Source organism: Erythrolamprus reginae, chromosome 9, assembly GCF_031021105.1.
Source record: "Erythrolamprus reginae isolate rEryReg1 chromosome 9, rEryReg1.hap1, whole genome shotgun sequence".
Taxonomy (NCBI): Eukaryota; Metazoa; Chordata; class Lepidosauria; order Squamata; family Dipsadidae; genus Erythrolamprus; species Erythrolamprus reginae.
In genome coordinates, this window is record NC_091958.1 from 30,195,826 (window position 1) to 30,208,481 (window position 12,656).

General features: G+C 46.2%; 1 protein-coding gene across 1 annotated transcript in view; it reads left to right on the forward strand.

The window, feature by feature from the left end:
* Nucleotides 1-2,004: 2,004 nt before the first annotated feature.
* LOC139172042 (adhesion G-protein coupled receptor G1-like) overlaps nt 2,005-12,656 on the forward strand; it is a 122,458-nt gene continuing 111,806 nt past the window's right edge. The window contains exon 1 of the mRNA XM_070760695.1: nt 2,005-2,089. The gene's annotated coding sequence lies outside the window, so the exon portion shown is untranslated. The remainder of the gene's footprint in view (nt 2,090-12,656) is intronic.

Sequence of the window (12,656 nt, forward strand, 5' to 3'; positions counted from 1 at the left end):
AATCTAATTATTAATATTTTTATCCTGATGAACCTCTTTCAGATTTGTTCCTTTTATTCTGGGTTATTCATTATTTTTTTTGTCTCCAAGAAAATATGGTCACCGTCCCCATGATACAGAACATGGCAAAGGGCAATTGGCATCTTTGGAGGCAGCCCAGACTCATCAGCTACTGTATCAGCAAAACAGCAAAACAGCTGACAAAACCATTGGTGGAGTTTGGCTGTAAAAATTATTAAATAATTATAATAATAATTAACCTTAACAAGTCTTGTTTTATAATTAAATGCCTTGAGTTTTCTTTGTTCTACGGGCCTGATTCACACATCATACAGGATGGGAAAACAAAGGATTGAGAGATCTATTATTTCCAACCTGCCAGATGTATAAACCAGGGAGGGGTGGGGGTGGGCTGCCTCCCACAGACACATCTGGAAGACACAGCTGAGGAGGGAGTCACTCAAGGAGAGAAGCAACCTGGATTTGAGGAGAAACTTCCTAACCGGGAGGACAATTAACCAATGGAACAGCTTGCCACCAGATATCGTGGGAGCTCCATCACTGGAGGATTTTAACAATTTATTTATTTATTTATTTATTCATTCATTCATTCATTATTTAGATTTGTATGCCGCCCCTCTCCGCAGACTCCAGAATGTACTGGATAGTCACTTCTCTGAAATAGTATAAGTTATTTTGCTTGAGCAGGAGGCTGGACTGGAAGACCTCCAAGGTCCCTTCCAGCTCTATACTATTCTAATCTAATCAAGGAGAGAAGCAACCTGGAATCTCTTCACAGTGGGGACAACTAACTAGTGGAACAGCTTGACTCCAGAAGTTGTGGGTGCTTCATCATTAGAAGTTTTTTAAAAAGTCTTTCTTTCTTTCTCTCTTTCTTTCTCTCTCTCTTTCTTTCCCTCCCCACCCCCTTTTGCGGGTTGGGCAGCATAACAAACAAACAAACAAACAAACAAGAGACTAGACAGTCCTTTTCTGAAATGATGCCTGATCTCCTGCTTGAGCAGGAGGTAGGACTAGAAGACCTCCTTTTCACTATTTATAGTATACTATGTACTATACTATTTATTCTAATCAAGGAAACAAGCAACCTAGAATTGAGGAGAAACTTCCTAACCATGAAGACAATTAACCAGTGGAATAGCTGGCCACCAGAGGTTGTGGGTGTTCCATTCCTGGAGGTTTTAAAGAAGAAACTGGACACTTCTCTGAAATGGGTATAGGTTCTCCTACTTGAGCAGGGGGCTGGACTAGAAGACCTCCAAGGTCCCTTCCAGCTCAGTTCTGACTGAAGTCATTGGGAGAAGCAACCTCTCAATGCATGGGCATGGTGGTATGTATGGAATTAAGGAGAAACCTCCCAAATGTGAGGACAATTAATCAGTGGAACAGCTTGCCACCAGTTGTTTGTGGGTGCCTCATCACTGGAGAATTTTAAGAGGAGACTGGACACCAAGACAACTAGACACAAGAAAAGTATTTTCCCAAACGCCATCACTCTGCTAAACAAATAATTCAATTCATTTCATTTCATTTCACCGAGGCAGCTTTGGTCGGCGCCATCTTGGATAATCTAATTCCCTCAACGCTGTCAAACTATTCACTAAATCTGCACTACTATTAATAGTAGTTTTTTTCTCATCATTCTTATTACCCATCTCCTCCCACTTAGGACTGTATGACTGTAACTTGTTGCTCGTTTCCTTATGATTTTTATTAATATTGATAGTTTCCCCATTGCTTGTTGAAACCTTATGACAATTATTAAGTATTTTTTACCTCATGATTCTTGTCAAATGTCTCTTTTCTTTTATGTGCACTGAGAGCATCTGCACCAAAGACAAATTCTTTGTGTTCCGTTCTGTCTGGAATGCTGGGGACTTGTGCGGGGGGGCTGGACTAGAAGACCTCCGAGGCCCCTACCAGCTTCTATTCTGACGGAGCGGGTGGTAGAGAGAAGCCGCCGCCCCCCGCCCCCGACTCCGCCTTGGGCAAGGAATCAGCAGCGCCGCCGCTGCCGCCCCTCCTGCAGACCGAGCCTCGTTGCGCGCGGGGCGCTTCTCCAGCGAAGGTAAGGACTCCCCCGCCATCGCGGCCCGCCTGACGGGGGCCTGCAGAGCCCGGGGGCCAGGCTGGGGCTCCCGCGGGCGGGGAGCGTGGAAGGCAGGAGCGGTTGGCAAAGCCGCCGGACTCGCTGCTCTCTCCGCCGCCCCACTCTGGCATCCCTCCGGGGGCACCGGACTACAAAACCCATCGGGCACCTCTAGCCTGGACTACAAAGCCCTTTCGGTTCCCCTAGCCTGGACCACAAAACCCCTCGAGCGCTCCCAGCCTGGACTACAAAGCCCTTTGTGGGCGCGGCATAGAGCGCTCTTGCATGCACCTGCCGGATTGGGGTTCGTGCCTGGCTTTGCCCGGCTTTGCTGCGGACCTGGCTGGGTCTCTGGGGCTGCTCTTCCAGTCGGTGCAGCGGGGCGCGACCCCTTGTCAAATCGGAGCCCTTTCTCTCCCCCCCCCCCTTCCACGCTGGGCTGGTTGGAAAGAGGTGGGGGCGGGAAAGCTACTCAGCTGTATCAATTGGGTCTCTGAAGAGGGGATGCTGGTAGCCACCATCTTTCTCTCGGGCTGGTTTATTTTATTTTATTTTACTTATTAATTTTATTGTATTGTATTGTATTTTTATTTTTTATTAATTTTATTGTATTTATTTTTATTTTATTTTATTTTATTTTACTTTATTTTATTTGTCAAAAATGAACAACATAGCAGGTATTGGTATGGATAGAAACCAAAGCAGAATAGGTACAGGTAAATTTGGACAAGAGGACAGTAAGACAGGGACGGTGGGCACATTGGTGAGCTTATGCAGGCCCCCTTACAGTGTCTGCTGCCCTTGTGGCTGTTGAGAAGCCCTCCCCATTTGTTTGTGGGGGGGGGACGAGAACTGCTCTTGGGGGCTGGCAACAATAGGGTTATGGCCACACCCACCTGCCCCGCCCTATGGGTTCCCTTTGCATGGATTTGAAAAATGCATAAGGGCTGTCTGGGACCAGAATTCCCACTTGGCTCATAAAGGGATTTTTTTGCAGCTGAGGTCTGACTCAGCCTTTTGCCCACTAGTCTGAGATACCTGTTGGCAGTCGGTTGTTTTCCAGATGTGCTGGAAATACGGTTGCCAGAGATTCCAGCTTGGAGATTCTGGGCGATCGTTGTTGGCACATCTGGCAGTTGCCCTTGCTGTACCTGGAGAAAATGAGCAGGGGGCTGGACTAGAAGACCTCCAAGGTCCCTCCCAGCTTTGCTCTGCTCTGTTCTATTCTATATTATTTCTTATTTATTTATTTATTTACTTACTTACTTACTTACTTACTTACTTACTTACTTACTTACTTACTTACTTACTTACTTACTTACTTGAGTTGGAAGGGACCCTGTAGGTCATCTAGTCCAACCCCCTGCTTGAGCAAGAGACCCTACACCACCCCAGACAAATGGCAGTCCAATCTCTTCTTGAAGGTCTCCAGGGTTGGAGCATTCACAACCTCCGCAGGGAAATGTTCCACTGGTGGATCCCTCTCACCGTCATAAAGTTCCTCCTTATTTCCAGGTTGGAGTTTAGGTTTAGTTTACTTTATTGTCATTGGGCATGGTGCAACAAAATTAAATGCCATTTTGAGTACATTGTAACTATAAAAATAATTTTTTTATTGGGATTACCTGAAATAAAAACAATACTTTAGGGAGAATATTCATTTTAATTGTAGAAATCCTTCCTAGTAAAGATAACTGTAGATTGTTCCATATTTCCAGATCTTTTTAAATTTGACCTAAAAGTTTTATATAATTATCATTTTTTAAGGATATAGCTTTGGCTGAGATCCAAATACCCAAATGTTTTACTTTTTTTGTTATCTTCATATTTGTTAAGTTTTCTAATTGTTTTATCTGTGAATCCATCATATTTTATGTTAATAATTGCGTCTTTTCCTTATTAATTTTCAAAACTGCCACTTTCCCATATTCTTCTATTAAATCTATTAATTTTAATATTGATGTCATGGGATCTTCTATTATAAAGATCACATCATCAGCAAATGCCTGGACTTTGTATGATTCTTTTTTGTAATTCTGTAATCCTCGCTATTTTTAATGCATGTACATGTGCAGTCAGTCTCACTTCCGGTCACAACCGAATTGGGTTGCGCCCAAAGTCATGGAATGGATTACTACTGTATGAGGGAAAGCAAACTAGGTGAGGTAGGTGTGTTCTTGGCTACAGATGTGTAAGGCTTGTGCAAGGGAATGGAGAATCCCAGAACAGGGCAGGTTGCCTAGAACTCAGAACGAAGCAACTCTAGAACCTCAATTGCAATTTTAGGAAGGATATCCTAAAAAGTCACTTTGGGTGGGTTGCAGCTCTGAAAAATTTTGGTCCAAATCTTGTACTTGGGACTCTTGCAGTTAGGGGTATCTTGAGTTCACAGCAAAGATCCTTAATCATGTGAAGTGTTAATACCACAGCTTCCCTCCAGAAGTTGTGAATGCTCTAACACTGGAAGTTTTTAAGAAGATGTTGGATAACCATCTGTCTGAAGTGGTAGAGGCTTTTCTGCCTAAGCAGGGGGTTGGACTAGAAGACCTCCAGAGACCCTTCAAACTCTGTTGTTGTTGTTATTGTTATTGTTATTGTTGTTGTTACTGTTATTATTATTCTTATTTTATTCATCAAAAACAGTAATACACAGCAAACAAGATTTATATGGTGGATTTCGTATCGCAATATCACAAGTTGAACACTTCCCAAGCATCTAGGACTGTGTGATGTATTTTCAATGTTTATTGTTTTCAAATGCCGGCACAGTATCCAGTGTGCTGATTGGGTGCTGGTCCTACTGGGACCACCTGTACTGGTTTACGCCAGAGTTGTTGTAGTTCGATTTTAAGATCCTGATATCGGCTAAGTTTTTGTGTTTTTCATCAATTAGGCTGTGCCCTGGTTATCTGGATTTCTCATTTTTCAATATTTATCAAATCAAAACTCTTTATTATGGTCTTTGACCAGCCTTTGTAACAAAAGTAAAAAAATATGAGGGGATGTGGATTCTAGTCTCATTTTGGGCATGAAAGCCAGCTGGCTAACATTGGGCCAATCCCTCTGACTTTGCGCAACCCACCTCACAGGGTTGTTTTGGGAAAAACAGAAGGAGGAAGGCATGTTGGATATGTTCACACCTTGAATAATGGGTTAAAAACTAATAAAATCAGGATGCAAACCAGTAATAGCTAAAAAGGCAAATCATTTAGCATATCAATTTGTTATTGGGGAATGGGAAAAAAATAACAGTAACAAATTTGCCGGTAATTAAAAGTTTTGTGCAGCTGCATATTTATATTCTGGGTTCAGTGTTGTTCCAAAGTGACCTTCAAGCGGCCTCCCCAAAACTCCAGTTGTTTCTGAGCAAAGTTGCTTTCCAAGAACTGTGCTCATCAGTACGACAGGAATCAAGGAAGGGCAAAGGGGAACAAACAGCTGGATTGCCATGGGGAAGGAAAGAGGCATAGACCCAAGAACCTGCTTGCCCGTCCTTCATTCTGGAGAGGAAAGGGTTAAGCCACCTTCCATCTGTATGATTACTTGGCTGGAGTTTCAGCCCCCTTTTGTTCATTCAACACACACACATACACAGAAGGAGGATGGGGGGAGAACATAAAAGCCTCTTGGGCTAATCAGGAGTGTGTGACCTCTCTTGGTTGAGCCAGTTGGCAGAGTGGAAAAATTCTGCTTTCTTTGCACCCCCCCTCCACTCTTCCCGCCAGACTGAACTCCTACTGAGAGGAGAAGCAATTGGCTTAGGCAGCATTTCTTGAAGCGGAAGGTCTACCGGGATGGGCGGTCCTCAACTTACGACGTACACTGTCGAGCTCAAAATTCCTGCTGCTAAGAAAGGCGTTTGTTGTGAATCGCTGTGGTTGTTAAAGTTGTGAAGTGCGGTTGTGAAGTGAATATGGCTCAGTCTTGGGCTGCTGCCGGAAGGGTAGTTGATGGCACACACCGCATGCGCAGGAAGAAAAATCTCGTGAGGGGACACGCATGCACGTGTGGGATTTCGGCGGTTTTGTGCTTCTGTGCATGCGGTGAAGCAAACAAATGGCTGAAGTCTCTCTCGCGCTGATCCCGTGACCCCGTGGCACTGGGACCGTTGCAGGTACACAGCAGGTGCCAAGTGGCTAGATTTTAATCACATGACCGCGGCGAAGTTGCAGTGGTCATGAGTGTAAAAATGCTCAGGCCACTTTTTTCCAGTGCTGTGGTCATTTTGAACAGTCCATCTATACCAATGAGGACGAACCATTTCTGGCCTCAAGTTTCAAGTTTCAAGTTTAATAGGATTGGTATGCCGCCCCTCTCTGAGGACTCGGGGTGGCTCACAACATATACAAAAAGACAATAGTAGAACAATCCAATTAATGTCCATAAAAAACAATCCTTAAAATTCTGATTTTTTAAAAAACTTCCATTAACATTCAGTCAACAAGCATACCAAAAGGGTGTGCGCACGGGGATAGTGCACCCATGTAATGACCTCCCCCCACGCATGCACACAAACACCACACACTGCCCCCTTCCCTGCACATGCACACAGGCCTCACTGAAGCCTCCAGACATGCGTTGGGCTCCATGGCTGCTTTTTGCTCTCCCCAGGCTTCAGGAAAGAGCGAAAAATGGCCTAACGGGGTTAACGGGAAGTTTGGAAATGATCTTCCGGTTGCCCAATGTGCCGTTTCCCCCCCCTCCAGGGTTCAAGACAGGGGTGGGTTGCGCTTGCCTTGCCCACGGGTTCACGTTGCGCTGTTTTGCGCATGTGTCCCCTCGTGCAATTAGGTTTCTGCACATTCTCAGGAGCCAGAATCAGCCAGAATCAGCCTGAAACACAGCTGAGGAAGCGATCAGCTGTATGAAGAAATAAATGTCAGTATTAACCCGGGGGGCACGGGGGGCGGGCAGGAGGGCCATTTTTCAGCAGTTGAACAAAAAGAAAGAGGGCAACGCCGGCCGATCCAGTTACATGACGTCAGCAGCAGATCACTACCAGTTCAGGAGATCTGATCTGAACTCGGAGGAACCCATCCCTAGTCCAGGAGGCTTTCCTGAAGCCTGGGGAGAGCGAAAATGGCCGAAAAGAAGGCTGAAAACCAGCTGCCAGTGCACAAGGGTGCAATGGAACTGAGCTAGGGCAAAGCCTCGCGTGCCCCCAGATATGGCTCCCGTGCCACTTGTGGCACATGTGGCATAGGTTCGTCATCATCGATCTGTATACTATGAGCCATGGTGGTGCAGTGGTTTGCAATTTTGGCAGTTCAGATCTCACCCCCGGCTCTGGGTTGATTCAGCCTTCCCTCCTTCCGAGGTGGGTCAAATGAGGACCCAGATAGTTGAGGGCAATTGGCTGACTTTGTACACCGCTTAGAGAGGGCTGGAAAGTACTGGGAAGCGGTATATAAGCCTAAGTGCTATTGCTATTGCTGTACTTCTCAGACTATCTTCGGGACCGTCTTCTACCACATCGCTCCCAGCGACCGATCAGGGCCCACAGAATTGGTCTCTTCCGCGTCCTGTCAGCTAAACAGTGTCATGTGTCCATGGGGGGAGGGCCTTCTCTGTGGCTCCTCCGATTCTTTGGAACCAGCTACCTCCTGAGATCCGGGCTGCCCCTACCTTACTAACCTCTGGAAAGCTGCAAAGACCTGGCTTTTCCAGCAGGCCTGGGGCCGTTGATCTGATGGTACATCATCGGGATCCAGCCATTAATGACACACATTGTTTTTAACTGTTTTAATTGTTTTTCAGTGATGGTTTTATGGTGTTTTGAGTTGTTTTTAAGGGGTTTTAATGTCACATCAATGTTTTTATTCTTTGATTGTGTGCTGCCCATAGTCCCTTGGGAGTTCGGCGGCATACAAATCCATCTATAACCTTTCTATGGTAAATTGTCCTAATGTTAAATTTTTATTTATATATCATTCAAATAAACTGTATTTCCTTTACAGTTTTTATCTACTTATCTATTAATATATATATTACCCGGGGCAAAACCAGAACTCAGGACAATCTACATACATATACCCGTGAAAATCTACGAAAACACACACACACACACACACACACACACACATATATATATATATATATATATATATATGTTTTTTATGTCGGATCACCCTGGTATATTTATATAGCTAAAAACATATATATATGTCACATGTTTTTTTGCTGAATTTGAAAATTAAGGGAGACTAGGATAGATATATTTCGGCCTTATTTTGGCCTCATCAGCTAGCCATACCCACTGGGACTTGAACCTGCAACCTTTGCCTTGTATATATATGTGTGTGTGTGTGTGTCAAATGTTTTTAGCTGAAATTTTAAAATTAAGGGAGACTAGGATGGTACCATTTTGGCCTTGTTCTGGCCTCATCAGCTAGCCACACCCTTCCTTACTGGGATTCGATCTGGCAGCTTCTGCCTTGTAAGGCAGAGAATTAACAGTTGAGTCACCAGACCTTGATCCCTCCAGCTCTGTACCAGGGAGGGGCTATATGTTTTTTTATACCAGGGTGATCCGACATAAAAAAACCATATATATATATATATATACACACAGTGATACCTTGTCTTACAAACTTAATTGGTTCCTGGACGAGGTTCTTAAGTTTGTAAGACAAAACAATGTTTCCCATAGGAATCAATGGAAAAGCGATTAATGCGTGCAAGCCCAAAATTCACCCCTTTTGCCAGCCGAAGCTCCCGTTTTTGTGCTGCTGGGATTTCCCTGAGGCTCCCCTCCATGGGAAACCCCACCTCCGGACCTCTGTGTTTTTGCAATGCTGCAGGGGAATCCCAGCAGGAGAATCCCAGCATCGCAAAAACAAGTGCTTCGCTGGCAACGGAAGTCCAGAGGTGGGGTTTCCCAGCGAAGGGAGCATCAGTGAAATTGCAGCATCGCAAAAACACCAAAGTCCTCGAAACCCCACCTTCGGACCTCTGTGTTCTTGTGGTGCTGCAATTTCACTGAGCCTCCCCTTGCTGGGAAACCCCAACTCCGGACTTCCGTTGCCAGCGAAGCGCCCGTTTTTGCGCTGCTGGGATTCCCCTGCAGCATCACAAAAACATGGAAGTCCGGAGGTGGGGTTTCCCATGGAGGGGAGCCTCATGGGAATCCCAGCAGCACATAAACGGGCGCTTCACTGGCAACGGAAGTCCGGAGGTGGGGCATCCCAGCGGCGGCGGTGGGTTTGTAAGGTGAAAATAATTTGTAAGAAGAGGCAAAAAAATCTTAAACCCTGGGTTTGTATCTTGAAAAGTTTGTATGATGAGGCGTTTGTAAGATGATATATATATATTATATACAGTCAAACCTCGTCTTACGAACCTAATTGGTTCCAGGGGGAGGTTCGTAAGATGAAAGGTTCGTAAGACGAAACATTGTTTCCCATAGGAAACAATGTAAAGTCAATTAATCCGTGCAACCAAAAAAAAACCCCTGCAAAAAAACAGCTGCCGCCCGGCTGTCACCTTGTTTTAAAAGGTGACAGCTGGGCGGTGGGGCTTCCCAGCACCCCCCCAACCCCGAACTTTTGCCGAACTTCCGGGTTCGGGGTTCGAGGGGGTGCTGGGAAGCCGCGCGGCTGTTTTAAAAGGTCACAGCCGGGCTGGGGGGCTTCCAGCACCCCCCCGAACCCGGAAGTTCGGCAAAAGTTTGGGGTTCGGGGGGGTGCTGGGAAGCCCCCCAGTGCGGCTGTGACCTTTTAAAACAGCCGCGCGGCTTCCCAGCTGTCTCCCGAAGCCGAACGCCAAAGCCAAACTTCCACGTTCAGCGTTCGGAGACAGCTGGGAAGCCGCGCGGCTGTTTTAAAAGGTCACAGCTGGGCTGGGGGGCTTCCCAGCACCCCCCCCAACCCTGAACCCGGAAGTTCGGCAAAAGTTCGGGGTTCGGGGGGGAAGCCCCCCAGCGCGGCTGTGACCTTTTAAAACAGCCGCGCGGCTTCCCAGCTGTCTCCCAAAGCCGAACGCCAAAGCCGAACTTCCGTGTTTGGCGTTCGGAGACAGCTGGGAAGCCGCGCGGCTGTTTTAAAAGGTCACAGCCGGGCTGGGGGGCTTCCCAGCAACCTCCTGAAGCGAACCCGGGGTTCAGAAAAAATTTGCCTCTTCTTACGAACTTTTTTCGAGTTACGAACTGGCGTTCGGGAGGCTGCTGGGAAGCCCCGCCGCCCAGCTGTCACCTTTTAAAACAGCCGGGGGGCTTCCCAGCAGCCTCCCGAACGCCGGTTCGTAACTCGAAAAAAGTTCGTAAGAAGAGGCAAAATTTTTCTGAACCCCGGGTTCGTATCACGAGTTGTTCGTAAGACGAGGGGTTCGTATCTTGAGGTACCACTGTATATGTGTGTGTATATATATATATATATATATATATATATATATATATATATTCTATAGATCTATCCTAGTCTCCCTTAATTTTCAAATTCAGCTTAAACATGTGACATATATATATATATATATATATATATATATATATATATATATGTCACATGGTGGGTTTTTTTTGTTGAATTTGAAAATTAAGGGAGACTAGGATAGATCTATTTCGGCCTTATTTTGGCCTCATCAGCTAGCCATACCCACTGGGACTTGAACCTGCAACCTTTGCCTTGTAATATATATATATTACAACCAAACTTATAGAATCCTATATTCATTCTTTAACCAAACATCAATATATACATTTATACATCATCTTTCTTTTTTTTAAATTCTTCCTTTCCAATCAATTATAGAACAAATTCCAAACTTCAAAGTATTCTGAATCCTCTTTCTGTTTTAATTCTATGGGCTGTTTTTCTAATTTTTCACATTCTAGGATTTTTCTAATAATGGGTTATGTACGTGGGCAGTGTTCCCTGTAAGCTGCGCGCCCGCGTGCCCCAAAATACCCCCCCCGCACGCCCTTTTCCATGGGCGTGCGCTCCCCATCCCCCTGCCAGCCCACGGGGGGGGGGGGGGCGGGGAGGTGCGGCAGTAGGAGGAAAGGGAGCCGCGGCCGCCCCTGCCTCCCCACGGTGTCTCCGGCCAAACGTGCCTCTGGCTTCTCGGCCCTGCCCCCTGCCTGCCCGATCCGCCCCCTCTCCTCCGCCGCCGCCTCCTGCCTTGAGGTGCGATCCGCCCCCACTCCTCCGCTGCCGCCTCCTGCCTGGGGCGCGATCCGCCCCCTCTCCTCCGCCGCTGCATCTTGCCTTGGGGCGCGACTTCTCTCTCTTTCTCTCCCCCCCACTCGCGGTGGTGGCGGCTGCGGCTTCGGCTTCTCGGGACGAAAGTGCTCCCAGCCAGGGGGCTGTGAGAGAGGGCTTTCTCTGCGGGCTTCGGGAATGCCCGCCCCTCCCCTCTCGCAGCCCCTTCGCTGGGAGCGCTTTCGTCCCAGACTTCCAGCAAGGGGGCTGCAGTAGAGGCAGGGCAGGCGTTCCCTAAGTGCTCGGAGGAAGCGCTCTCACAGCCCCCTCTCTGACAGAGAGGGAGAGAGAAAGAGAGAGAGAGAGAAAGGGGGGAAGAGAGTTAGCAAGAGAGAGAAGAGAAAGAAAGCAAGAGAGATAGAAAGAAAGAGGGAGAGAGAATGAAAAAAGAAAACGAGAGAGAGGGAGAGAAAGTGAGAGAGGAAGAGAGGGAGAGAGAAAGTGAGAAAAAGAGAGAGAGAGCAAGAGGGGGAGAGTGAAAGAGAGAGAAATGACTCTTGATTTAAAGCATATGGTAAAAAGCACCCAAATAATAACAGAGAAAAAAACCCCAGCGGTTTTGTGTGTGTGTGTGTGTGTGTGTGAACTCTTGAACCATTTCCAATAGCTCACCTCTAATTGGAAATGGTTCAAGAGTTCACACACACACACACAAGGGGGGAGGAGACAGGGGTGGAAAAAGAGAAGATAATAATAGTAATATATTTTGGTTTTGTTTTATTATTAATTTCTTTTAATAAAAAAAGAAGGGAATTTTTTCTTTCTTTCTTTCTTTCTTTCTTTCTTTCTTTCTTTCTTTCTTTCTTTCTTTCTTTCTTTCTTTCTTTCTTTCTTTCTTCTTCTATGCCGCCCAGTCCCAAAGGGACTGTCGCTCAGACACTATACTTTTCCGCCCACATCGGGAAAAAATTAGAGGGAACATTGTACGTCGGTATGTGTTTGTGTGAGAAAAATGAAGATAGCACTCGCGTTTGACCAAAGCCCTGGAAGCTGGTGCCAAAAGTCTTCTGAGCCTAGAAACAACCAAGAGTTGGCTCTATCCTGCAGCAGCTGCTGAGCTTCAGGGAAAAGCCAAGAAATAGATGGCATCAGAAAAGAAAGTTCAACTCCCTTGTTAATTAATTTGAGTTAATTAGGATGGTGGGAGGTGGATCGATGATGGGCACACAGGAAGGGCCAGTGTTGGCATAGCCAAGAGTTTGAGAGGGCGGAGTCTTCAGGGGATGGAGTAATGACTGACGGAGCCATGCCACGTGCAAAGTGTTGAAATTTAAGAACACTTTTACAACCTGTTGAAAGTTTTAATCCCGCCCCCCAGTTTTAAACTGGGCTAAGTTTAATGTAAGGACTTA